The following is a 10,467-nucleotide window of genomic DNA, read 5'->3' on the forward strand; positions in this document are numbered from 1 at the left end:
GTTACCCAGTAATATGATGAAACGCCGTCAAATAGGCAATTCCGTGTATCTATGACAAACTCAATATATATTGCTCGATAAATGTATCCCACTCTACATTATACTAGTAATATTTTCTTGCAGAATTTAACTATTTATGAGCAATTAGGCCAAAAACCTATAGTTCGAGGAAATCCATTTTACAAGTTGAGAAATGTTTGTGCTTTGCAGTAATCCATAGAAACTGTATAGGTGCAAAGATCACCTTTGGTTGTGCCGATGCTTAATTGAGTTTACTTGTAAATATAAATTAAAAATGCACGACCACAAAAACCACCCTACATGTCACGCCTGACATTGCTTCCTTCATTGCATCCACCCTACAATGCCCAGTCTCCTCTTTCCCATGGATCTACCTCGGACTCCCTCTAGCGCCTACTCACCTGCCCGCCAATGCATTTCTACCTATTATCGACAAATGCAAAAAAATTCTCTCCGATTGGCCGCTCGACTGCTCTCTAAAGAGATAGTCGACTAATCGTCCTATCACAGTAATTGAATCCACCCTGGTTTACTTTATGTCCGTCTTTCTCATCCCGAAAAGTGTACTCACAACTCTGGATTCGATCCGCCGCGCTTTCTTTTGGGCTGCTGAAGAAACATGCACGGGTACTGACTGTCTAGTTGGTTGAAAAGATGTTTGAAAACCTAAGAAATTTGGTGGTCTAGGACTGAAGAATCTGCCACAACAAAATCGCTCTCTCCTCATGAAATTTGCCGCCAAAGCTTTACTACCACAACGCACACCATGGCTTGACTGGCTTGCTCTCCAACACCCCAATGCTCTTATTAACCCACAAAGCAACCAGTCCTTTCTCTGCAGAACCATTAACCAACAACTCCCCTTCCTACATCCCATTTCCTTTGTTCTGACCAACTCTGGGACCAACACATATTTTTGGCTAGATACTTGGCTACATCATAGACCACTTGCAGAATTGTTTCCCTACCTATACTCACACGCCACTCTCCCACTTGCTTGCGTGGCTGCTGTTTTGAATCAAGGTTTAGAATCTTTCATGCGGACTCGCCTAACCTCTAATGTTGCGTCCAAGTTGTTGTCTTTGTTGCAAGACTTTCAGCCATCGCAAGAACCAGATGAGCACTTCCTCATTAGCGGCCTACCTTTCTCCACTAAAGCAGCATACGAGCTCACCCTGAGAGAGGACTTGGGGGACCTCCACTCCATGCCTATCTGGACATCACGAGCCCCCAATCGGGTCAAGATTTTCGCATGGCTCCTATTTCGTGGTCGGCTAAACTGTAAGGCCAATCTCTTGCGTAAGCATATTGTTTCTGACGCCCTATGCCCAAGATTCGGGTTCGACGGCGAAGACATCACACTCATTTTCATCAACTGCCCCCTAGCGAGGCGTGTATGGCTCAGACTTGGCATCACTCCCAACGGCTGCATCGACGATCTTTGGGATTGCCACATACCCGCGGACACTGATCACAGAATCTGGAACTCAATATTGCTCATCATTCTGTGGAAGATATGGGGTTCTAGGAATGCCATGACCTTCAGGCAGCAGAATGACCACAACATCACCACCCTCAAGAACATCCTGCAAGACCTTATGCTTTCGATCCACCGGATGAAGAAGCCAGAAGAAAAACAGGCTGCCTCCTCGTGGCGTTCTTACCTGTCCTCAAGTTTACATGTGCTTATGTAATTCACCTCTTTGTAATCAGTCATCATCGATGGGTTACAAAACTTAAGAAATACATTTAAGTGGGGAGCTCCCCCCCCCCCCCCCCCCCCCCCAAAGTGATTTTTCAAAAAAATAATGCACGACCACCGTTTGGCTACCAAGCTCGGTTACTCTTGAAATCTAGAGGTTGGGTAGGGATTTGGGTCACGACCATTTTTGCTATGCATACTATTAGCCAAAAATTGTTCAGTTCATATGCGGCCGTGTCATATGATGGGCCCATGAATGGTTGAATGTAACGGAGTTTTTTAGGGCAATCTCACGAAGCTTTATTAAGTGCATCTTCAAGATGGACCCGCAAACCTCTCACAACCGTTCAGGCCACGCTGTTCGGAAGTGATTTCTCACGCAAACCAGAGACAACCGGGGGGAGGGGGCAATTTGTCTATTTATATTTAATTATGTTTATTTCGACCGTGTGTTTTCCATATTCGTTTTTTACATGGTAAATATGAGTCTGTCTCCCGTTGGGTGCACCAGCTGACCCAAATCAAAAAACGGACGTGCCCATTCATGGCCTACCCAAACGGACAAAAGGAGGATATATAGAACGCATGCCCGTTTGTTTGTGTCGCCGGCGTCGGAGTTGTCCTTGGTTCCCCCACTCTAGCATCGCCCTGGGCGACCGGCCAGCCCGAGAAGCAAGGAACCGGACACATACTCCCTCCTTTCCGGTTTATATGACTCAATTCAAAAATCTCACCAACCAAGGTAAATGGTGAGTGGTGGAATACTTTTTGTAGTTTGCAAAAACACACAATTAATGCTGTTATTTTTCTCAAAAATTTATGTTTATCAATGCATTAATTGCAATGTATGCATGCATAAAGTACATGCATTGGTCAACTTTCTCTTAATACTTGCATGCAATGATTTAATGCACCTTGAAATCTGAACTTGTGATGGGGAATAACCAAATTGAGCCTTATAAAGTGGAAAAACTAAAATTTTGAGATAAGCCCAAATGCACGCTCGGGGTGTCGGCACGGAAGCAGAGGTAGTATCCGGCGTGGCGCACGCGCGACACCCCGAGCGGCTTGAGGTGCTCCAGCACAGCGTTCTCCAGCTTATGGTAAGCTGTGCTTATCAGCATCATCGATGGCGTCCCAACATCGAACACAACTCCGCCGGTCCACCCCAGGGGTACAAGTGGCGCTCGAACAGCTCCCTGATATGCTGCAGCGGCCGCCCGGCGACGCTGACGCCCACGAGGGTGACGAAGTAGGCGCTGAAATCTTGGCCGGGCGTGATCTGGGTGCTCACCATGTGTTGGGTGCTCGGGACGTCGTCGCCGAACCGGAGGAAGGTGCGGTGGTCCGGCGAGCCGCGCCTAGGAAGACAGTAGGAGAAGCGATGCACTTGCACGGCGCCATGCCTGTGTTGCCCGAGCGTCCAAATGAGCGATGGCTTGTGCCTTCCCAGGCCGAGTGCACCAGCGAGCACTTCATGGCTGTTGAACCCATAGCTGGTGTGCGCGCAGCCAAAGACGACTCCAGCAACCTCTGCCAACTCGCCGGAGGTTCCGAAGGCCAAGGTGTCATTGACGAGCACGCCGGTCACATCGACGGCGTCATGCCGGGTGGGACGAAGATGGAAGTTGCACGGGTCGTGCGCTCTGGGCAGATGGTCGGCGCGCAAGCATAATGGGTTTGTTGCCTGGTACGGGATGGAATGATGGCGACTTGGCAGGGTCGAAGGGCGGTGGGTGCTGCACGAACGGCCTTTGGACCGTATTGCACTGCATCCACAACAGGTTTCTGGTCATGTCCAGCGCGAGGACGTACGTGCGTCGGCCGGCCCCGGTTCCAACGCTGGTGACAACACTGTACATGCCTCCAACTTGTGTGTGCATGGGCGGCCGAAGAGCGGTGGTGGCATGCTCATTCAGGTGCACGAAGCGGTCGTTGTCGACGTGGATGTTTAGGGTTCGGGTGTTCGGTTCGCTACTGTTAAACTTAGGCAGACCAAGGGGAGGCCCCAGAAGTTGGATTAGTCCAAAAAAAAAACTGTTCAAACTGGGCCGAAAATTTTGGCCGGCACAGACATTTACCGGGCCCAGGCGAGATGGACGAAATTCGGCCGAAAATTGTTTTTTTCGGCCGAAAATCAAAACACAGTGTACAAGTCGACACGGCGTGCCCGCGTATGCAGTGGCGGAGCTACAGCAGGGCCAAACATGGCCATGGCCCGCCCAGCCAAACAAGAGTTCAGTGTAGAGTGGAGCTAATTTTGGCCCCTGGGTGCAAATTTTTAGGCGCATATCTTAATCTAGCCCTTCTTTGGCCCGCCCAGTGATGTGTGTGTAGCTCCGCCACTACGCGTATGTACGCCATCACGCACATGTACAAGGGCATGTACAAGTCCAAGGACGACGATGCGCAGTGGGGCTACTCGTGGGAGATGGACCAGCTGACGGCCGCGGTGCACGGCTTCACCACCTACGACGCCGTCGTGCAACGAGTCCACCATCTCCTCCCCACGATCTTGCTGCTCCACGCCTCCACCACACTCGCCGATTCCGGTTTGTCGCTGGCGTGGAGGCCCATCGTGCTCCTGCCTACACCACCGGCCGCCCTCCCCTCCCGTGGTCCAGCGCCGGCTCCGGTTCCGGCAAGAGGGCTGCATCTCTATCCGTCCGCTCCACAGACGTTTGAGGCAGGGTCGCCACTCCATCTTCTTAGATTCCTGCGCCGAAACCACTCCCTGTACCGCTACGCCCATGTTGGATGGCAACGAGGCAATGGCGTGCGTGGTAGTCGAGGCCGGCCTTGTTTGGTTTCAGCTAGGGCGTTCGTGCTCTCTGTTTTATTGCAATCATCTTTCCTCTGTATAGTAGACAATTTTGGTTCTCTTAGTAAAATTCGACGAACATTGTGTGGAAAGCAGCGTTTACATCTAATCTTATTATTGATATTGAATTGGACAGCTACTCTACGGAATTCCGAGTTTATAAATTGTTTTTACTAATCCGTCGGCAACTCCACTGAATTAGTTATCCAGATATCTCAATGGAATTGTATTGACACATCTGAAGCTTGTAAGAATTATGTACCAAGGTCCCCCCATGATTTCGTTCTTGGTTTCAGCAAGGTCTTTGAGAAGGAGCAGTGTGGAGATGGTGATGTGGTTACAGGGTGGAGGTCATGGACCCATGTTTTATGCTGGAGAAGGTGTGCTATGTCTGCATTGAGATGCATTGGGTGAAGTTGAAGAAGCCGAGAATTACCAGGGATGGATGCGATGCAACATCTATAAAGGACGCTGCAGGTTGCTTCTTTGGTGCTGGAGGCAAATGTTTGTGTGAGGGAACTTTAGAAGCAAAAGTTCATGGAAAATAGCGTCATTCTAGAAGGTATACATCTCTGTTCATTTTCAGGATTGCTACTCTTTTTGTGTTATACCTCTCTTTGATGATTTGATGTTCGTTTCACTAGCATGGAACTTAGAACGACCATATTGACCTCTGAATATTTTATATATGTTCATTTCCATCCTTTTCTCAGGGAGAGTAAAAATATAATGGTTCGTTTGTGTAGAACCAATTGCATCTCGGAGTAGGGTATGCTCAACATGCTTCACTTTTGGTTTTTGCATTCCCATGTCAAATCGGGAGAGTGATAGGAAAAAGATGCAATGATGTGTACAAAACAAATTAACACCGTGTATTTAGGTTGCCAATTTGTTAAAAAAAATTATAACACATCCAAATAGACATTTTTTATAAAGAACATTTCATTCAATTGATATACTGAGGTGATACAAGCGCATTGATATTATAGCTTCCATCTAATTGTTGACACTTCCTTCAAATAAGAACATAAGCATAACTTGCAAAAGGGAATATCTCAGAAATGACTGTGCGTATCCACTTTATGTAATTTGCTTACTAACTGATAGTTATGTCCATTTTTAACAAGCACAAACTGTTGGGGAACGTTGCAGAAAACAAAAATTTTCCTACGGTTTCACCAAGATCCATCTATGAGTTCATCTAGCAACGAGTGATCGGATGCATCTACATACCTTTATAGATCGCGAGCGGAAGCGTTCAAAGAACGCGGATGAGGTAGTCGTACACGACGTGATCCAAATCACCGGAGATCCTAGCGCCGAACGGACGGCACCTCCGCGTTCAACACACGTACGGTCAGCGTAACGTCTCCTTCTTCTTGATCCAGCAAGGGGGAAGGAGAGGTTGAGGAAGATGGCTCCAGCAGCAGCACGACGGCATGGTGGTGATGGAGCTGCAGTACTCCGGCAGGGCTTCGCTAAGCTCTATGGAGGAGGAGGAGGTGTTGGAGAGGGAGAGGGAGGCACCAAAGGCGTGGATCAAGAGGCCCTCCTTCCCTCACTATATATAGGGGGCCTAGGGGGGGCGCCGGCCCTAGGAGATCCAATCTCCTAGGGGGGCGGCGGCCAAGGGAGGATTCCCTCCCCCCCAAGGCACCTAGGGGGTGCCTTCCCCTTGTGGGACTCTTCCTCTTTGAAACCCTAGGCGCATGGGCCTCTTGGGGCTGGTGCCCTCACTACAAGGATACCTAGTATAAAGCAACACAAATTCTACAACATTTTGACCATACGTTGCAAAATTCACGATAGATACGGATATAAGCGGTGCAACATATACGTTGCGCATAATTGACCTATATGGTGGTTATTATGAGAAAAAAACAGATGAAAGGAGAGATAGACGCGCGAGAAACTGCCCCCGATTCCCCTTATCTCCCCCACCTCGCCGCCACCCACCGCCTCCCCTTCCTCCTTCGACCCACCTAACCGCCGGCCCTCCCCCTCCCCTTCTCGCACCTTGCAGCTCCGGTGGCTGGCGATCCACATCATCCACCACCCACCCATACCTCTCGCGCGTCCCATCTATCTCTTCAGGCGGCTCCTCGCTACGCCACCTACGGCGGCTGATTCAGGCGACGTCCGGCGAATCCCGCCACCGTGAAGCACAGCTCGAGGTCCCCTCGCCCGGCGGCGCCCTCACATCTGGCGCTCGAGGCCACCAAAGCCCACCCGCGACCCTCCCCATGGCTAGGGTTTCGGGCATCGGCTCGGGCGCCGGTGGCCACGTCATGATCCTCTTGTCCGGTGAGTGCGCCCCTCCCCTAGCTTCGTCCTCTCTCCCCTCATTCTCTAACCTCTGCTCTTCGCTTCTCCTGTAGACGTGCAGGGAGGAACGACCAGTGGAAAGTCTTGCTGCTGCTCGGGACGATGCAGCCATGTAGTTTCCTCCTCCTCTTTCTTTGGCTTCAGGTGAGTTGATCCACTCCTCTCTGCTCTGGTTCGTGGCACATCAAGAGCCATTGTTGTTCTGGTGGTCTTAGGATTTGCCACAGTTTGGGCCCAAGTGCCTTCTGCTTGAGGTCAATTTGATTTTGTTGTGCTGCTAAACTGTTAATTGATGCTTCGATTAAACTGCATGGTTAACCCCTCATGCTACCAGTCATAGATTCGAGGACATAGAGCAGAATGATTGCAGGTATCCAATGAGGTAATGAGCAAGAAGGCAGTAGGTTTTTGTTTTTGATAAAAAAATGTGTTCTACTCCTGCAATTTGAGACATAGGTTCTAATGAGAAAGTGCTGCCTACAGGTTCATTTTGGTGGATTTTGATTGCTGATGCTTTTGCTGTCTCTATCCTGATGATACCTTGACGCATGTTCTTTGGTCTCCACTTCTTACAACCAATTGTATGAATTAATCTTTGAGAATTGCAGGTTGATGCAACGTTATGAGGCTTGGATCGATGCGGTCCTGGAGGCATAAAATGCACATGATGTTCACAAGCGTGATGGCAGAAAGGTGCGGATGGATCTAACTAATGCTACCAAGTAATATACTGACCAGTTCTATGTTAATTTGTTTGATGGATATCCCTGATTTGATTGCAAATAATTGCATGAGCTTTGTGACTAATTTGTTTTCTCACACACGTAAGTAATTGTATTGCTGAAATTTAATTCACGCCTTAGCTTGCACTTAGATCTGTTGATCGGTCCCCAATGAGCTTAAAATAGAGAAGCGCCATGGTGTACCATAGCTTGACGAGATGCATATGTCATCATTTTTTTGGTGTATTGCTGGAACATGGTTCGCGAACCTGAGCATCATCCTGCTAGGCTACCTTCCTCTGTTTCTCATCGTTTGTTGTGACGATATAATGGAGAAGAACTTTTGTTGAGTAAACTAATACTACTGCTGTTGCTAATCCTTTCTGTATTGCTAGATGTAGTGTATAATGTGAAGGTGGACAGATCAGCATAATTACTAAGAGAATTTGATACCTTTCAAAGAGACGGTAGGTACTTTATGGTTTCTTCCTATTTTCTATAATTTAGTTATCTAACTATTCATTCCTTTTATTAGCTCACTAATTTACTAATTAAGATGTTATGGCCATAACACATGCTTGGAGATTTATAATAAATTTTCTTGCACATATCTTAGGTAAATATATAAATGTCGAAAATCCACACCATCATATATCTTCAAGTCGATGCTCTGTGTGTTTATTTGATATTCAAGGTACGTTATTTGCTAAGACTGCCATGTATTGTTCAAATAGTACAACTTTCCCAATCATTAAGTTTTGCTAACACAATGGATATATACATCAGGACAGTCCTCCATTTTGAATTTCATTCAGATGATAAAACCTTTCCATGAAATCTCAATGTAGAAACCTGAATAATATATTGTTACAGTTGCAATTGATGGTTCCAGAAAATACTACTAATGTAATCCACACCTTTAGAAATAGCCACTCGAAGGTTTCAACTATAATTGTTTTCTAGATACAATTATTAAGTTTTGCAAATTATGATGAATGTCGTGTAACTTCCAATATATGGGCGGAAGTGCCATACTTTTCTCATTTACACTGTTATGTTCAAGTTAACAGGCTAAACAACAAGACATCTAAGTGGGCAGTCTGTAGACACTTTGTAGCTACATAGAGATAACACGACTTATTACTATTTTAGAATTTGTTTCTCGTATCCATTATGCCTTTTGGATCTTTTTAGCTCCACCCTTTTATCTATGTTTTGCCTTTTCAAGCTATTGTGCTACACCCGAGGTGACAATTTCCTAGGTAAGAATTCTTATTGGTATCCTGGTTAAGATACATCAGTCCATTTTCCATATTGACATGATACTACATATTGAGAGTAAGTATTAGATTGACTATTTTGATAGAATACACATGTTGGCAAATTCCTTCCTTTGAAAGAGAGAAGGCCTGGCTTCTTCTAGGTTTTCTTCGTGTAAACAAGTTTTGTGGTACCGATCAACCAAATCAGTTTATCTTAGGTTAGCCCTTTATTGTGCCGATAAATTGTTCATTCTGCCTGAAGTTTCTCTCCTAGATTTTTATCTATGTTTTCTCTCATCATTCTTGATAATATTGGAATCTCGATGGATAACATGTAGCATCAGGAACATTAGTACTCTTGGTAATGCAGGAAAAACAAAGATTACATGGGCTTCAACCTTGTAAGTGTCTAATATCTTTGCCTCCAGCACTACTTGCATCATGTTAATGCATTGTGTGTTAACAGTTTATTTTGTTAATTTCTTTGTAGATTCGAAAGATATATGGATTTATATGGGTGCGTGACAAGTATACTGCAATGATGATGCTGATGTTCCTGTTCATGATGATGGTGATGGATGCTTTCAGTTTTAGTTAAGTTGTAGGGATGTTGTTCCTGTTGGATGATGTTCTTCGGTTAAGTTTAGTTAAGTTGTAGGGATGTTGATGGATGCTTTAAATATAAGTTTTGATGTCAAGAATACATTTGGATGATGTCCCTCCTGTAATATCCACTGTTGTAACCTAACTGTTTCATCCAATATATGATATACGATTTATTTCTGTCATGAGTATATTCTGTTCCTTTTCCTCACTTGATATACATACCATTATGTCGAGCATTAATTTAATTCTTGGCAATACATATATAATAATAATAACTATAATATGCACATTATATATGTACGAACATGTGAAACGTTGCAAATTCTCTGTTGTCAAGCAATGAGATTTGAATTCATGTACATTGCGCACCAACATATAGAAGTGTTCTAAAGTTAATTTTATGCGTTGTACTCCTGCAACGGTCACTTTTACCAACGACAGCATAAGTGTTGCATTATTCGCTAGCAACACTGGATAAGGCTACGCATCCCAAACCGTTGGTAAAGACACTAGCAACGCATATATGAACTTTTAGATACGAATAAGAGCGTTGCTGTAGGTGGGGTCATGTTGTAGTGCCTTGGCCCATGTAGGCCAAGGCGCACCCCCTACAGCCCATGTGGCCCCCCGGGGCAGGTGGCCCCACCCGGTGGACCCCCGGGACCCTTCCGGTGGTCCCGGTACAATACCGGTGACCCCGAAACTTGTCCCGATGGCCGAAATAGCACTTCCTATATATAATTCTTTACCTCCGGACCATTCCAGAACTCCTCGTGACGTCCGGGATCTCATCCGGGACTCCAAACAACATTCGGGTTACTGCATATACATATCCCTACAACCCTAGCGTCACCGAACCTTAAGTGTGTAGACCCTACGGGTTCGGGAGACATGTAGACATGACCGAGACGACTCTCCGGTCAATAACCAACAGCGGGATCTGGATACCCATGTTGGCTCCCACATACTCCACGATGATTTCATCGGATGAATCACGATGTCGAGGAT

General features: G+C 46.2%; 1 pseudogene; it reads right to left on the reverse strand.

Moving 5' to 3' along the window:
- Positions 1-2,679: 2,679 nt before the first annotated feature.
- Positions 2,680-3,938, reverse strand: LOC147976986 (aspartyl protease family protein 2-like; annotated as a pseudogene).
- Positions 3,939-10,467: the final 6,529 nt, after the last annotated feature.

The sequence above is a fragment of the Triticum urartu genome, chromosome 4A, assembly GCF_056163025.1.
Source record: "Triticum urartu cultivar PI428250 chromosome 4A, HENAU_Tu73, whole genome shotgun sequence".
In the NCBI taxonomy this organism is placed as follows: domain Eukaryota; kingdom Viridiplantae; phylum Streptophyta; class Magnoliopsida; order Poales; family Poaceae; genus Triticum; species Triticum urartu.